We start from the raw sequence: 16,381 nt of genomic DNA on the forward strand, positions 1-16,381 counted from the left end.
GTAGAAAGAGGGAGGAACCAGCCCCAGACTGACTGTGATCTCTGTGTGCTCTTAAGGGAAATTGCACTTCACTGTGTCTGTGTACTTGTCATCCTCCTATTATGTACATCCCGCACTGTTGCCAGTGGTGAGGATTGAGGCTCCTTGATTACTGGGCTAGTGCAGGGATGTCACAGTCTGTATTATGACTTCTAGCATTTTTAGATAGAACTTTGGCGATTGTTTTTTGAGTGACTAGATTTCACTAATATCTACAGTTAAAGCTCAACACTCAATGTCAATATTGCTTTCAGCTTTGCTTCTGATACTAAATTGTGTGGGCATTAACATGTGGTTCTGCATATAACATCATTGCATTTCAACATTCCATCAATGTATTTTGGTGACTGTACTGTATTGTGAAAGACTATGTCTTATTGATCTGGATTACCTTTTTTCCAAGCAGTGTTTGAGAAAATTGGATGCTTGCTGCATCCTAAAACTTTGGCTGATAAACTTAACTTGCTTATCACCTGTTGAAGTTGTGTTCGGCAGGGATGCCTACCATCCAAGATGTATTACCAGCTTGGAAGTAACAGCTCTAATGTTACTGGTTTGGTGCGCATTTTAATGTCAGTTGATGGGACTTCTGGTTGATTTATTCATAGTCCACACTGCTTATTCACACTACATGCTCACATCCTCTGGCCTAAGTCCTTTTTGTTGGGAATGTATGACACTAAAAGTGACTTCTGACTGGGAGCTAATTTACTGGCTTGTTGATATTGTGTAACTATAATAGATTGTATTTGGCTCCAATGACAGTCTGCTGTCATGCATAAAATGTCTGGTATGTGCAGTTTCTCATTCCTAATTCACACTGGAACTATAAAACTAAGTATTTAATTTAACTGAAATTCCAAAAATTGTTTTTTTGAGACTTTTTGTGTGCTGTTTACTGAACAATTTTATGCTGATAAAACAGTTAATGGCTTCATGCTGTTTATATTGTGTTAATCTATAATATAATTTTCAAGAGTCTATATTATATCATCAAATGCTTAAAAAAGCGAATGATGAATAATCAACCTCATGTAAGCGAAAGCTTACAATCTTGAAAGCTCAGAACAGCATTTTTTTTCCAAAAAAAAATTGAAAGAATACATAAAGTGGGGGGCTGTGCCCCCCACACCCCCCTCTACTTAAATATACCAACATTGAGATTGCACTACAGTGCCAAAAATGGCAAAGTAACAGAAGTGGCCAAGCAAATTCTTTCCCTTGGAAAGAATTTGCTTAAAAGCCACTTCGCTATTTTGCCTTTTTGTTGTTTTAAGTTCAACAAAGATGCATTCGATAGAATGTGTCTTCGGTCATCTAATAGGAACCCATTTTCAATAGAGTTTATTTGCTTGAATGTTACAGTTAAATGAGATAACCACTTATTTGTTACAGGCTGTCAGTGTTTTATAGTTCTTGAGATATTTTTGATTTGTCAACAATAGCTTTATTAATTTAATTTTGTGATTGTAATGAGGCTGTAACTATTCACAGTTTAATTTCAACTAATTTCAATTATGGGCATTTTCTGTCGCAAAGACTTCTTGTTGCTTCTTTATTCATTTTAACACCCTGGGATCACACTTAATACATTCTACTGGTGTCAGGAATTAGGGATCCAAAATATATAAAGCAAAGACCAAACATATGCCATTTGTAGCAGTGGTCTCTGAGACAGTGGTCCAGTTGTGGTAAGGGTCATACAACACCACCCTGAATGATTCTTATGTTGACAGGTGTCTTCCTGTCTTAGACTAATATGCATAGAACTGACAATTTATCACAGTCCAGTAGCGGAGATCTGTACCCCTCTAAACCTGTAGCAGGAATTGCATACAGATGTCAGGTCCCTCAAAAGCAAGTCAGGTACTGTTGCCAAAATGTAGCAGGTATGTGACCTATTATGATTAAGGAAGACCTAGATGATAGCAACTTTGCCCCTGTTGGTATCAGCCATTTCCTCTGGTGACTTTGTTATTCTTTTCACGAGTGGCATAGATGGAATAGCTATTTGTTTTGGATCTTTGTTGGAAGCAATACACGCCCGTAGTAGAATCCTCAGCTACTTTGACTATATCGTCGAAGCAGGAACAATTTGTGGGTCCCTTTTAACTACATCTTCACACAAGGATTTCCCATAAGTGACGTGTTTTGAAATATCACTGTACTGTCTGCAGATGATGACCGGCTGTAATTGTCCTTTCTTCTGGAGTGACTTTTGCATTTTTACCCCTTTAATGGCAAAGTGAATACCATCCTTATGTGGATGAGAAATAATAAATTGAGACGCAGTCCTATAAAGAGGCAATAACCATACATATGGCATTAAGACCTTCCATAGTTCCTTGTGTTCCCCCATAATAATTTATGCCAAGAATAGACTGATGTTCGTGCCAAGGGGGCACGAGCTGGCTACTGTCCTCACTTAGCTGCTGTCATCTGGATGCCAGGTGTCAACATATGTTTAGTTATTTATGTTTGCTTACCTGGGTAGTGCTCTGTGTTTTGTGTTAATTCTTCAGACTTTTGTCCATGGAACAGTACCAGGTAAATCAGATGACTCCATCTAAATGGCATGGATTTTCTATTCATCCTTTGGTCTCCTCACATCTGGACTATTGCGATGTCCGCTACCTAGATTACCTTGATGTCACCCTCAGTTGTCTGCTTGGGTATAGAAATCTGCAGCCAGCTTTTTGAGAGTTGTCACATGCATCATGCTCATAACCCCTTGCCTATGTAGTATGCAAATATTGCCAGTAGCTTTCTGGTTGTTGTAGAAGGTTTTGAACTTGTATTCTTTGGCAAAGATGGCATGAGTCCTACCTAAATTAAGGACTTATTAGTGACAACTGACTAACTCAGACTCACAAATCTGTTGAGAAAAGGCTAATAAAGCATCCTGGGATGTATTTGGTATTGCCAGGTATACAGATAATTTCTAGGTGCCAGTCTGTGGAATTTTCTATGTTGCCAGCTTCAATAAGAGAATAACTTTACAGAGTCCCTGATGAAATATACCTTTTCCTTATCTTGTGCTTAGATACCTTTGATGCCAAATAATAATGTATTGACTGGTTTTTGTTCTTTTTTTTTTGTTGTTGTTGTTGTTGGTCTTTATTGACTTTCTTTACTTGTTTTATTGCATTTTTCTTGCTAGTATGCTTAGGTGTGAGCATGTAAATAAAATGTTATTAGAACTTGTAGCATTGGAGTTAGTGGCTGTGAGGGACTTCATCACTTCTTAAAGGCTTGAAGATATTGTAATTTATTGAGTTCTGGATGATGTTCCTTAATTTTACCTGTTCACATTTTGAATGAAATAGAAGACAAATTAATGGACCACATTTTACACTGATAGCAAACCAGTACTCTTTCACTTATCAGAAAGATACTGATGTGATAAGCCAAGCCTTGTTCTTCACATATTCAAGGGATCATTATTCATGACCATCATGTTTCCCTTCACTCTTTAAACAAACTGAAGCAAATATTGCCTCAGCTGACAGGCTCTGAGCAATGTGCTCTGTAGATTACTCTCATGCACAATCTTCTTACACTGCCATTTTTAGGAAAACCTCTTGACTTTACACTCCCATCAATATTAATAATAGCATGGCTGATGTTTCTATGAAACTGAAAAAAACTCATTTTTTTTCTTTAGATATGCCTGCACTGGGTTATGAGCCATTGTAAGAAGTGAGATCATAATGTTTTGAGCTAACAAAGTATACTCACTACATGTGCCAAGGAGCAAGTTTAGTCCACTAACAGTAAGTGTGCAGAAAGTGTATATAACGACTCTCTAAAAACATTTGGGTTAAAATGCTTGCCATTAGATACTATTTTATCTTTTTTTTGTTGCAGTACTATAACACATGCATACTTATAAAAACATGCATGAGTTCTTTGACCAGTAATTTAAATTAGTAGTCACTTATCAAACTTTCTTCTGCAAAAGCTTTTGGTTAGGGGAGTGTGAAACACAAAATATGTACACACATTCTTTACCTCATAACTCTCAACTGTCTAAATTTTCACAGAATGACCAGATTTTTGCCTCATACTTTTGGTCTGTTCCTCAAACAATTTGTGGTTTTCTGGCAAATCACTGGGAACTGACATCACTAAACAATAATGTGCATTTGAGTTTTAGACTCCATATCCTTCAGAAAATGCATGCTAACACAAAGCCGGTTATTCAAGCAATGTTCGAGTTTATAAGAGAAATATTTAAAATCAGTTCCTATTTTAGGCCTTTGCCCCACCCCCATTATTTTATGCTTTGTTGAGATTTTTTGCACTAAGAGGTTGAGAGATATGCTTTACCTCTGTCTTCCAACATACACACACATACACACACCCACACACACACACACACACACACACACACACACACACACACACACACACACACACACACACTCACACACATGTATCCATGAATACACACACGCTAACACACACACTCACAACCTACCAAACTGTTTTTGTGTGTCTTTGGGCATCAGAAATCTATAACTATGGATAACATAGCATCACAGTTTTAGTGTGCCCCACTGCACTAGAATCTTGAAATGCAGTTAGGTTATTACCAGCTTTGTAATTACAAACCATCCTGGATTCCAGTATAAACTTTGTCAGTACAGACTGATGAACTGCTCTGAAAAAAAAGAAGACAATGACTCTGGAATATTTTTCTTTAAAAAAGACTTAATAATAGACACGTTTTTGAAAAGGACCACCTATAGGCTCATAATATATGTTCAATGACTTAAACCATTTCTAATAATATGGGTCAGTTTCTCCATTAGAGGTCTGTTAACTCCTATGATACATGTCAGACTCCAAATCTGACTTCAGACAAACTCCAAATCCGACTTTAGACCAGTGACAAGTGGAGTACCACAGGGTTCAGTCTTGGGTCCTCTCCTGTTTGGTATCTACTTTTCTGAAGTACAGGCTAACACAGAAAGTCTTTGGCTAATGAAGTTCGCAGATGACTGCAAACTAGGAGCCATAATTGAAACTCCTAATGATGTGGACATCCTACAAAAGGGTCTCACTGGGAGATGCCTGGTGTCAAAGCCATGGCCTCAAGCTCAATGCCACAACGTGCACTGTCATCCCCTTTGGTTAAAAACTCTATACCCATGGGCTACCACATAGGTGGTAGTCTACTTAACACCGAAAGTGTGATAAGAGACCTTGGGACACAGGTGGACAGTAGTCTCTCCTTTGATAATCACATTGCCACAGTAGTCAAGAAATCCTTCTATGTGGCACACCTCATCACAGAAGGTTTTTCATCCAGGAAAAAAGAGGTCATTGTTCCCCTCTATTCATCACTCATTAGACCCATTATAGAGTACAATGCCCCTTTTGGTATGTACCTCACAAGACATCTACAACAACTGGAAAGGCCGCAGAAATACCTCACAAAGAGGATTACTGGCCTCAAACAGATGCCCTACTCAAGCCGTCTCAAAAAACTCCAGCTTTTACTCCGTCGCATATTGCCTACTCAGAGGTGATCTCTGCCTAACATACAAAGCTATGTCAAACCCAGAGCTGATGGACATGCTCCACTTAAATAAATCCCAATCCTTCCCAGCTACTAGGGACCCTAAACTTTGTCACCACTATAAACAGAACATGCTGGAGGGATAGATTCCTGTCCCAGAGACTTCCCATACTCTGGAACAAACTACCTATCTATATCAAACAAAGCTCTTTATTAGCACTCTTCAAGAAAAATCTTGATGATTGGATGGGAAATAGGAAATTCACCCCAGGGATCACCTCTGTGGCTCTGCTCGACAGGGGCACAGGAAAATAATTTTCTTGGGTGGCGAAAGCCAGGGTATCTTTTTGGCTAGGCTTGTATAGGCCCTAGGGTCGATAGCCTAGTACCTACTTATGAACCTAGGGGTGTAGTCTGCCAGGGATACTCTTGTCTTCTACTAAGTACATTTTTCTGAGTGTACCATAGAGTCTTTAGGGCTTTTTGAGACCATATTGTTTATACAAGTGTCTAAATTAATGCCTCCAACAACAGATCAACAACGCGCTTACAATAAGAGCACCTAATCTCAAAACATTATATTTAACAGTCGGAGGGAACAACCGAAAATGATGCATACATTTATTCAGTGCTTGGAGGGGAAACATGTTGAGGCATATGGCCATGCTTTAAGTACCAGATGATTTCGGGAAGCAGTAATAACAGTGTATAAGTACAAAATGGAATTCTCTGGTTAAACCTCGGGATTTGTTTTATGAAGATTTCTCTCAGATATTATACATGCCCGATGATGTTCGGCAGTGTCTAAAATAATTGCATGGCTGTATAAGTAACACCTCCAGACAGGCTTACTTACTGCCGATGTAGTAGAAAAAAATGTTGCTATATGAGGTAGAAAGGGCAACATTTGGAGATAGTTTTTTTTTTTTTTTTGGCTGGGGGGAGGGGGTTGCCGAGCCAACAACAGTAGATTATTGGTACCAATAATCTGCTGTTGTCGACTTTGTACCAATAATCTACTCTTGTTGCAGAGCCAACAACAGTAGATTATTGGTACAAAGCCGACATTTCCAACTACGTCTCTGCTTATATCTAACGTTGCTTAATATGGCTGACAAGCAAATAATCAATGATCACTTTAATTGGTCATCAGTAGAAAAAGAACTTCAAAGTGTAATACAGAAGACCATCTGATGTAACATACGTGTGTGTGTGTGTGTGTGTGTGTGTGTGTGTGTGTGTGTGATGTGGATTGTTCAGTAACATGTTAAAAGGCCCTAACTCATTTCAGAGCACCAAAATGAACTGTAGATTTGTTCCTTACTTTCAAACATCTGAAAACTGAAATAAATTGAGCAAATGTGTTTTCTGTTTCTATGTAACACCTACAGAAAAAAAATCTATAATTTCGATAATATAATAATTTGATTTCTTTTGGTGAAGAAGGGTAAAGCCATTTCAGTCGTCATTATAAACCTTAAAAGTTTCGTTCTTTCTTTTAAAAAGCCAGTATATATGTATTGGAAACACAGAAACATACCTCTCAACCTCAATGCACAAGAAATCTAGGCAAAGTTCAAAATAACGCGGAAACAAATGTTCAAAATCAAGGACAATTTTAAATATTGCTCTTACAAACTTAGAATAACAGGTTTTGCAATGACATGCATTTTCTGAAGCATATGAAGTCTGAAACTCAAATTTCTGTCAATATTTAGTGACTTCAATCGTCGATTATTTTGCCAGTAAATCACAAATTTTATGAGAAAAAAAAAAACCCGAAGACGAAACTGTAGACGTTTTGCGAAAATCTAGACAGGTGAGAGGTATGCAGAGAGAGGCAGGCAGACAAATGTACAATATTTTGCAGATACATTACAGTGTGTGCGCGTGTATGTGTGAGTACGCGCGCTCGCATGTGTGTATACTAAGTGCATCTTGGAGATACGGATGTGTTAATTTTGGATACCCGACACCTGTAAGTTCAAAATAAATACCACAAGTAAGAATATTCTTGAGTTGTTTATACACTTTTTTTGTAGCTCATGTAATAACCTGGTGGCTTTTAAATTAATGATTGTGTATATTATTATTTGTTCATACTCATAGTCTTATCGCCACATGACTGAGAAATAGTCATATAGCCACTGCTTGCCTTAAATTAGCCATCTCATTTCAAGCGCGTAATGAGGAAGGGCTAATCATAAGAACGTATTGTGGCTGAACAATGCTCTTGTATAGCCTGTGCTCTAACGGCATGCAAAGTTATCTAGCACTTGAAGAATATCTGTTGGCTCGTGTGCCTGTCTGCTTATTAAACCCGCAAAATTCATACTGAGTAAAGTAATTATGGGATGAAGTGGCAGCTTCAAGTTTCCCAAGCTCTGTTGCTACTGCTGCCTGGTGAGTGTAGGATCTGTGTGGTCCAAAACCTTTCCCAGATTGTCCGATTCTATCGTTGGGATCAGGGGGGCTCCCTCGGCTACTTTGCACCTGCGTTGCTTTTGCTTCCTTCAGGAATTCGCTGAAGCTTGTAATCAGCTTTGTGAACCCATTGAGTGAACGGCTGAGTGAAACTTCCAAACCTTCGCTGAAAAACTGGCCCGCTCAATGGGAAACAGCATGGGGTTGCTCTCCAAGAGCCTGCCCCTTGCCAAATTCCTGCAGAGAGCCTCACAATCATTTCACACAAGCTTTACTCGTTACCGGCACTGTGAAAAGTTGGAAAAGAAAAGCTGAAATGCCAGTTGTTGAGTTCAGATAGCTGCTTACAGATTAATGATAAACCAGTGTTCCTGCGATCACCGACGCAAGTTAATACACATCCAAGAAAAAAATGCAAGACTGTGGAACAGTCAGAATACAGTTTAATGTGAACAGTTACAGACTGCAAGATAAAACTATTGTTGTAATTTTAAGACTCATTAAACGGCGCTGAATGATTTATATGAATGCGAATCATTGTATCCGCTCAGTAATAAAAAATATCAGCTATACTCTTATAAAAAAGTATATACCAAAGTAATAGATAACTATCTACCAGTCTGTAGTTTTCCATTTCAACTATTTATCTAAGTAAGAACTATTATTTTATTATGATGGGGGGAACATTTCATTGCCATGTACTTTTCAGTTTTTTAATCTAACATCACTTATTACTGTTTTACTTCTTAAAAATAATCCTTTCATATAAAACATTTTGTTGACTGTATTACATCGGGGAGAGGTCTGATGCACTATAATAACAAATTTAAACAAGAATGCGTATTCTATACAACATTCGAATCTGGAAAAATGGTTCAGTTGGAACACAAAATGTATTGTCATTGTAGTTAATTAATTCAAATATGTAAATATACTGTCTTTATGCAGATGGAAAACTGTCTTTATGCAGATGGAAAAATGTGTGTGTCTTCTCTCACCAGCTCTCCTGTTTGCATTAACCGTATTTTTCTAATGTGGGGGAGGAAATTTTGTCTTATCTTTATTCAGAGTGAAATGTGTTAAATTATTACTGGTAATAGTTTTCAGGGCTGCTTCAGCAAAGTAACATTCACAATAGAACAACATAAGAATATACAGTAGTGTAGAAATTTGTGTAATTTTATTCTTAGAGGGGGCGTTGGATTAAGAGGCTGGGAGAGTGTGGAACGAGTCAACGTGTAATTGCATGATAAGGCTCTCACGAGGAATTTATTGGCCAGGGTGTTATTTCTATTCCTTTCTAATCTCGTTTAGCACATTCATTCTGTGCAATCTGTCTCCATAATCTTCTATGACAGAATGGCAGCCAATAGAAGCATGCATGTTTGGAGAGAGGAGAAAATATGCAGAGGCGTGATAAACTGATGCTAATTATCCATATTTAGGACACCGAGTGCAGGAGATCAAGGTTTACAAATAGCTAACCAGCGCCAATGATGATGGCTTCCTAGTGTGGAATATATTGGAGGGGACAAGATAAGGGTTTCACGCGCAGAAGAGATTTACTGGTCAAAGGGTTCACCTCCCACTTTTCTGCATTTATACAGAAGTAAATTATTTAGACTAAATTTACCAGAACATTACTCTTTTATCTGGCAATGTGCCATAGCTTGCTCTTTCTTTGTGTCCCATCAATGCAAATCCTTGTAGTGTTACACCAGCTGATAACAGACAAATAGCTGAAGTGATGGGTAATTCCCTTAAATTTTGTATTTTGTGCATCATTGTAATAGTTTGTATAGGTCATGAAACAGATGAAACTGAATATTACAGTGTCATATGCCTAAAGCTGTGAACTTTGACAGAAATGAGACAGATAAAAATATACCTTACAAGTTCATGCTTGACTTTGAAAAACAGTTACTTCAGTTCTCAACATCATTATCGTTTGGTATATTAGTTTGATCGCCATATTTGTTAAACACAAAATAAATTAAAAAGTTATTTGTTGTGTACTTAAAATGTGTGTCCAATAAAAAAATGAAAAGCACAGAAATAAAATAATAACGTGCGTACCCTGTGTTAAAAATATTAATTCAATTAAAAACAATATGATAAAGGAATCAAAAATATGCCTCATTGCATACCCATTGTGTCTGGAGATATAATTTAAGATTCCGCGACTATTTTTTCTAAACTATTTGAAGTAATAAAGCCTCTTCAGCAATGATTCCTGCAGTAATGTGCAGTTTGTAGATATTTAAAAAATAGTGTGGATATGTCATTGTGAGGATCACCATGGCAACACAGTACGCTATTTCAAAAACAACTTTGAAAGATTGCCACCTATTCATATCAGCAGGACAATGCCCCTTATAATTTTAATCTAAGAAATTACAAAAATAGTCTTGTTCCGAGTTAAATCTTACTTGTTTTTACACACACACACACACACACACACACACACACACACACACACGCACACACACACACACACACAGAGACAAGCACGCACGCACACAAATACAATTCTACCGGCGAGGCATAAAAAATAATGCACCTTGATAAAACGAGATATTTTCAAAGCTAATGGTCGCAACATTTTTACTTTGAAGGGAGACAGTAGATTCTTAAGAACACATCAACTCCAATAAGTCTTCCTGTGTTCATCAAATTATTTACGTCAATTATGTAGTTTTTCACTACACTGAGTATCACATTATCATTTCTCATCCCGGGAAAGGGATTCCCCCTTCCCGAAACTTTAAAACCAAAGTTTAAGTGTTTGAATAGGGAACAATGACAGCAAGATAACTACCTCGAACAATCCCACCCCCACTATTTTTATTTATTCATTTAATTATTTAGTCATTTGTAACGGTAAATGGCCTCTTCTAGCAATTGTGAACCTATAACCTGTAACGCTGTAGTTGCACTCACTTGCATTTTGGTGAACTGGTGTGAGTCTCGATAAACTGAACTTTTTATAAGCAATTTTGCTTAACTTTTCCTGGATTCGCTTTTGGTCAAACATAGCAATTATCGGAGAACTCGGAATAAACTAAAAGGTTGTTAAGTTGGTCGCACTTATTACTAATACATTTAAATTGTTCTGAACCTATTATATATGATATATGATATCTGGCATATTTAAATTAAATCTGACTTATTGAACAAAGTATACATATTCTTTTGCTTGAACCCCACCCCCACCACCACTCATTTTTAGAGTGAGGCACAAATAACAATAACAAAGGGCTAATAAAATAATTATTGTTTCATTGTGTTATGCTACTTTTCTGTGAATAGTTTGTTTATAACAGTAATTTTCAAAATTAAATGAAACAACTTATGTAGGTCAAAACTGGATTCCCCTAAACGTTACCAAAACGACTCTTAAAGAAAATATAATTGTATTTTTTCCACGTCTTCTGCAATATTAATTATCAAATAGTGGTATAATTATGTTTCGTACAGCCTCAGCCATTATACATTTTCTATAAATTAATATCCTATTATCAGCATGGATTATCTGAAGTTCACTTCAATTATTATCAATGATAATATTCTGTTTACTAATGATATTTACATCTAAAATGTTATCAAGCCTCGTTTTCACCGGAGTTCTGCTGAAGTAGCTTAAAATGCAGAAAAATACTTGCAGAGAAAGATATAGTTGCTGTGGCTCTTTAGGTATACTTCACATCCTATGGCTCTGTTGTCACTGGGCAGAAAACGATGTCGCCTGTTTCCCTTCTTGAAAACAGATTTAGAATGTTTGCTTCACCACGAAAGAACATGGCACGTTGTTAAAAAGTGAATGACCACAATGTGGAATGAAATAACAATTCCATTGTTCTAACCAGCAGCTGTTTTATTGTGCAAAACGAATTGCTTATTTACTGATAATACCTCTGCTGCACAATTCGTATTTCTTCCAAGAAATAGGAGTTTTGCATTAAGGATATTAAACTTTTTATGACAAGAATAATTTTATAAAATTCTGATTAAACCTATCAAACCAGACACATAGATAGATAGACTGAAAGACAGGCAGGTAGCTCATTTCACTACTTTACAACGGATGCAAAATACCGTTCTGTGTGTGTGTTTGTGTGTGTTGGCATGCCAGGTTCTTGACTTCGTTTTTGCTATTCAAAAAGCTTGTTTTACTTAAATCCCAGTCATTGGTTTTACAGCTTGGACTCGCTAGACCCACGCAAATAATAATAATGATGATGATAATAATAATAATAATAGCAACAACAACCACAACACTGGAAAATGTTAAAGGGATGAGACAAACTAACAACGGGAAGCCCAGAACAGCCAAACTATAAACACTCCACTACCTAATTAACAAGCTTTCAACCTTTTCCTCAATAGACAGTACAGCTCTAATTAAATCATTGTAATTATGTAAAGTTTTCTTTATTTGAAGTCACGTGTCTTTATATTGGATTCACAATATTTCTGACTTAAGCAATCACTTCCTGCAGTGTCACACAGGATGATATAAATGAATGTGTGTCTCTTTATTACTTTGATGAATATATAATTGTCTATTATGATCAAGGTTTGTTTAATTTTTGAAGTAGGTATATAACTGGAATGCACCGATCTGTATTAAAGAAACTTAACAAAGACATAGTGAAAATTGTAGGGAGACTATTGTATTACACCCCCTACACACACACACACACACACACACACAGTCAGACATGAAGAACACAGGTGCTATCCACCTGCCCCAGTGTTTCTTTTTCTACACATCTCTGTCTCTGCGCGCGCGCGCACACACACACACACACACACACACACACACACACACCATAGCTCTCAACCTCTTATTACAATCAGGGGCAACGCCAAAAATAATCAGAAACAAAGGCCGCCGCAGATCAGATAGACTTTTGAAATATTGGTACAACAGACTTATAAGACTAACGGAGGAAGAGGGGTTGACTTAGTGTGCACATTTCTGATGTAACAAAAGCGCGGAAATGCAATCATTATTTGTTGACTACCATCTTGTTTCAGAAAGTTGCTGATTTTTAGGAGACTGAGCAAATGATTTGAGCCTAAATCAGTGACCTACAGGACAGTGTTAAACCCCTATGCACCCCCCCACACACACACACACACACACACACACACGCCCCATACTCCTTCTCTCAGCACTTATTTCGGTCAGAGTGATACGGTTACTTTTACTGCAAGAAAGCACTAAAGCATGTTTACAGATTTGTAAGTGTATTGGCTTTCACGGATTGCTTAGATTACACTGATACTTGTACAGTGAGCATAGCGTATCCTAGTTGCGAGCGTGTTCAACATACTAGGACTCATCTGCGTACTTACTAATTTACATCTGAAATCTGCTTATTATCTTATCTGTTCACGTAATCTTCAGGTTTCACTCCTGTTGGGTATTCTTTGTATGGTCTCAGATTACTGCTGCCACACTTTGTTGATGTCAATCGCAGCTGTTTTTATTAGAAGGGGTTAACTTTAGAAAGAACTGCATTAGAAATGTCTGACCTGTTATGGGTCATGCTTGTCATTTGTTCCTGTTACTGATGTTGACTTTCAATGTAGCTGCAGAAGTGGGAAGCAACATGTTAAAAACCTTGTCAGAAAAAAATACAACTGTTACAAATACTTGAGCATAACCATACAGCTCCACCTATTAGTGAAAGAATCAGGGACAAAGCCAAAAAATAACTACGGCAAAGGCTCAAAATTCAGGGACAGATTATAAATATCGGTTTTATATTATATAAACGGGAAGTTGTCAGAATAAAAGGGTTTCCATTATCATTTATTTCCTGTTGGATATTTAGTCTAAAACTTAAATGTTTGTTTTTTATTATTTAGTAATTGCAGTCCTCAGTGATTTGCCACAAAAAACACACATTTTATGAATAGTAAATCAAACATATGGGACAAAATCAAGGGGCATTACACATAATCAGGGATAGTCGAGAGTTATGAGTGTATCCCTTATGTTGACGTACCTAAAACAACCAGATCTCAAAAAGTTCCTTAAATAAAAATGCACCCTTTCATTACATAGAGCCAAACAGGTAAATCCTTTCCCGCTCACACGGACAGATGGTAGAAAGGCAACACATTCATTTGCTTAACCTACCAAATCCTCGTTTTACTAGTAGTTTCCTGGTGTGAGTTTCGTGACCCTTACTTAAGGGAGTGCTACAGTGCTTCTCTCTTGATTTTGAGAAGCATTTGCTGCTTAGCTCAGGAGCGTAGCATTACGTCACCGTCTCAGCTAGCAATGAGGATAGGGTTGCTGCCACCTTTTCAAATGCCCAAAGTGGGACATTTTTGGTACAAACTTCAGATTTGGCCGGCTGAAACATACCCACGGTCAGTACAAAGGACTTGTAGCATTTTAGTTGATTATTGTGTTTCTTATAACATTTAGGTGCTTCAGATACAGAATAACTGTTTTATGCAACTATTGCATAAAATATAGGAAATAATTGTGTCCTAAAATCTCAAGACATTTGTCATTTTTACAAAATTTTTGCAGGGCACAACTGCCCAAAGAGGGATTGTTCCTCGCAAAGTGGGACAGGTGGTAACCCTAAATGAGGAGAAGACAGTTTAACTTGGGGTGACCTAGAGGTCAGGAGTTTTCGATGTAATCCTGCCCTCTTCAAACACGCTGACTAAAAAGTTTGGAAGCTGCACGCTCAGCGGCTTCCTGCTTAATTTCATTTGACACTGAAGTAAAGCTCAGACTTTGTGTCTGCTAAAGGACTTGGGCAGGGAGTTCACAATGACGGATGGGAATGGGAAGACTTTCCCACTGAGGGGCTTTTGTGACTTCCCTGTGCAGCACCAGTATATGTCATAAGTAGTAATTCCAAAATAATGATTGTTATACAGTCGACACAAAACTCATAAACGAAGCTAAACCGTATTCTCTCTCCACACACACACACACACACACACATACACACACACTATCCAGCAACTTTCGTACTATATTTTAAATATAAGTGCATTTAGATACAGGTTGAGTGCAATTGGCATCTTTATAAGGCTAACTTACCCTGCTAAAAATAAGGCCATAGCCCAACAAAAGAAACGTGCAAAAATTTAAGGCAGTACAACAAAGAAGCCGCTGCTATACGCCAGCGTGCTACATGGATTGAATGCTGTCATAATCCTCTAACTAGCTAAATTCAGTATCTCAGATGTTCCTTTTTAAGGAGATAAATGGCAATACAAATAAATGAATGGCTACTTACACAGACCCCGTATAATGTGCTCCATACCATCTTCCAGGGGTATTGCTTGGAAGTCGCTAAACATTTGATGGGCTTTTAGTATCTTAAACTTCTAAAGAAGCAACACTTTTCACATGCAAATAAGTTTTCCCTTGTATATTGTTGGGCATTTAATAAAGTTGAGAAAATATTAAAATAAGAAATAAAATCACTTCATGGTTACTTTGCATATAACTATGCCAGCTTCCCTGTCCCACAACATGCATCTCCATTGTTCTTCATTATGAATAATGTTCTTAATTTTGAGTGTTGAAAAGGTTCACATTCCACACTGTTCTGCACTGAGACGTCCGTCACGCATTCATTGTTAAGAATGTTTAACCAATAGCCATTGCAAATAATACCAATTAACATACGTTCATCTAAAGAACTTTTTTTTTGTAAAAATAAAGGTGCATATTTTAACCAGGCCACGAGATTCATGTTTGAGGGTGTTAGTAAGTTGTTATGATGGACTCAATGTTTGCCATGTTATCCCACATTATGGGAGATAGTATTCCACATTTTAAGGGTGGAAGGTTGACAGCTATGCGCCACTGTCCTTATCCCTTCACCTTATGTGCAGTAGTTCGTGCAGTAGTTTTTTTTCTGGGACTTTGCTCAAAAACGTTTGCTATACCTCTCAGTGGCAGTTTTTTTTTTTCTTCTACATAGTCTTATATGTTTCTGTTTTAAAGTAACTGACTTGTTGAGATATACACTAGTAAAAAATATTGGTTTCTGCTCTGTTCATCCCATCTAAAAAAGTTCTGCAATAAACAGGGACTGAAATTTCCAGGAGGTGGAGATAGTATCGGTACCAAAAATTTGCTCAGTCCATTTCAACAGATTCATAAAGACGACGAAAAAGGAGAGACTGTGCTACACAGATCAGAACTCAGCAGTCATAATCTACACTTGAACTCAACAAAAAAAGCCAATAAGCTATATATTTATATTAAATATAAACATGTTATATTTAATGGTATTTTCAGTCTTGACTAACAGACTTTGGTTCATGACACAAAGATCCAGCATTTAATTCCATCTTGTCTGTCGAAATTCATATTTCAAAATAATGGCAGGAATTAGTGTCGGA

The 16,381-nt window shown here is 37.3% G+C and overlaps 1 long non-coding RNA gene across 3 annotated transcripts in view; it reads right to left on the reverse strand.

Annotated features, from left to right (window-relative positions):
- The window catches only part of LOC122802852, a 239,934-nt gene that overhangs the window by 201,025 nt on the left and 22,528 nt on the right, over positions 1–16,381 (reverse strand). The window lies entirely within an intron of this gene.

The sequence above is a fragment of the Protopterus annectens genome, chromosome 5.part0, assembly GCF_019279795.1.
Source record: "Protopterus annectens isolate FY-2018-M chromosome 5.part0, PAN1.0, whole genome shotgun sequence".
Classification (NCBI taxonomy): Eukaryota; Metazoa; Chordata; order Ceratodontiformes; family Protopteridae; genus Protopterus; species Protopterus annectens.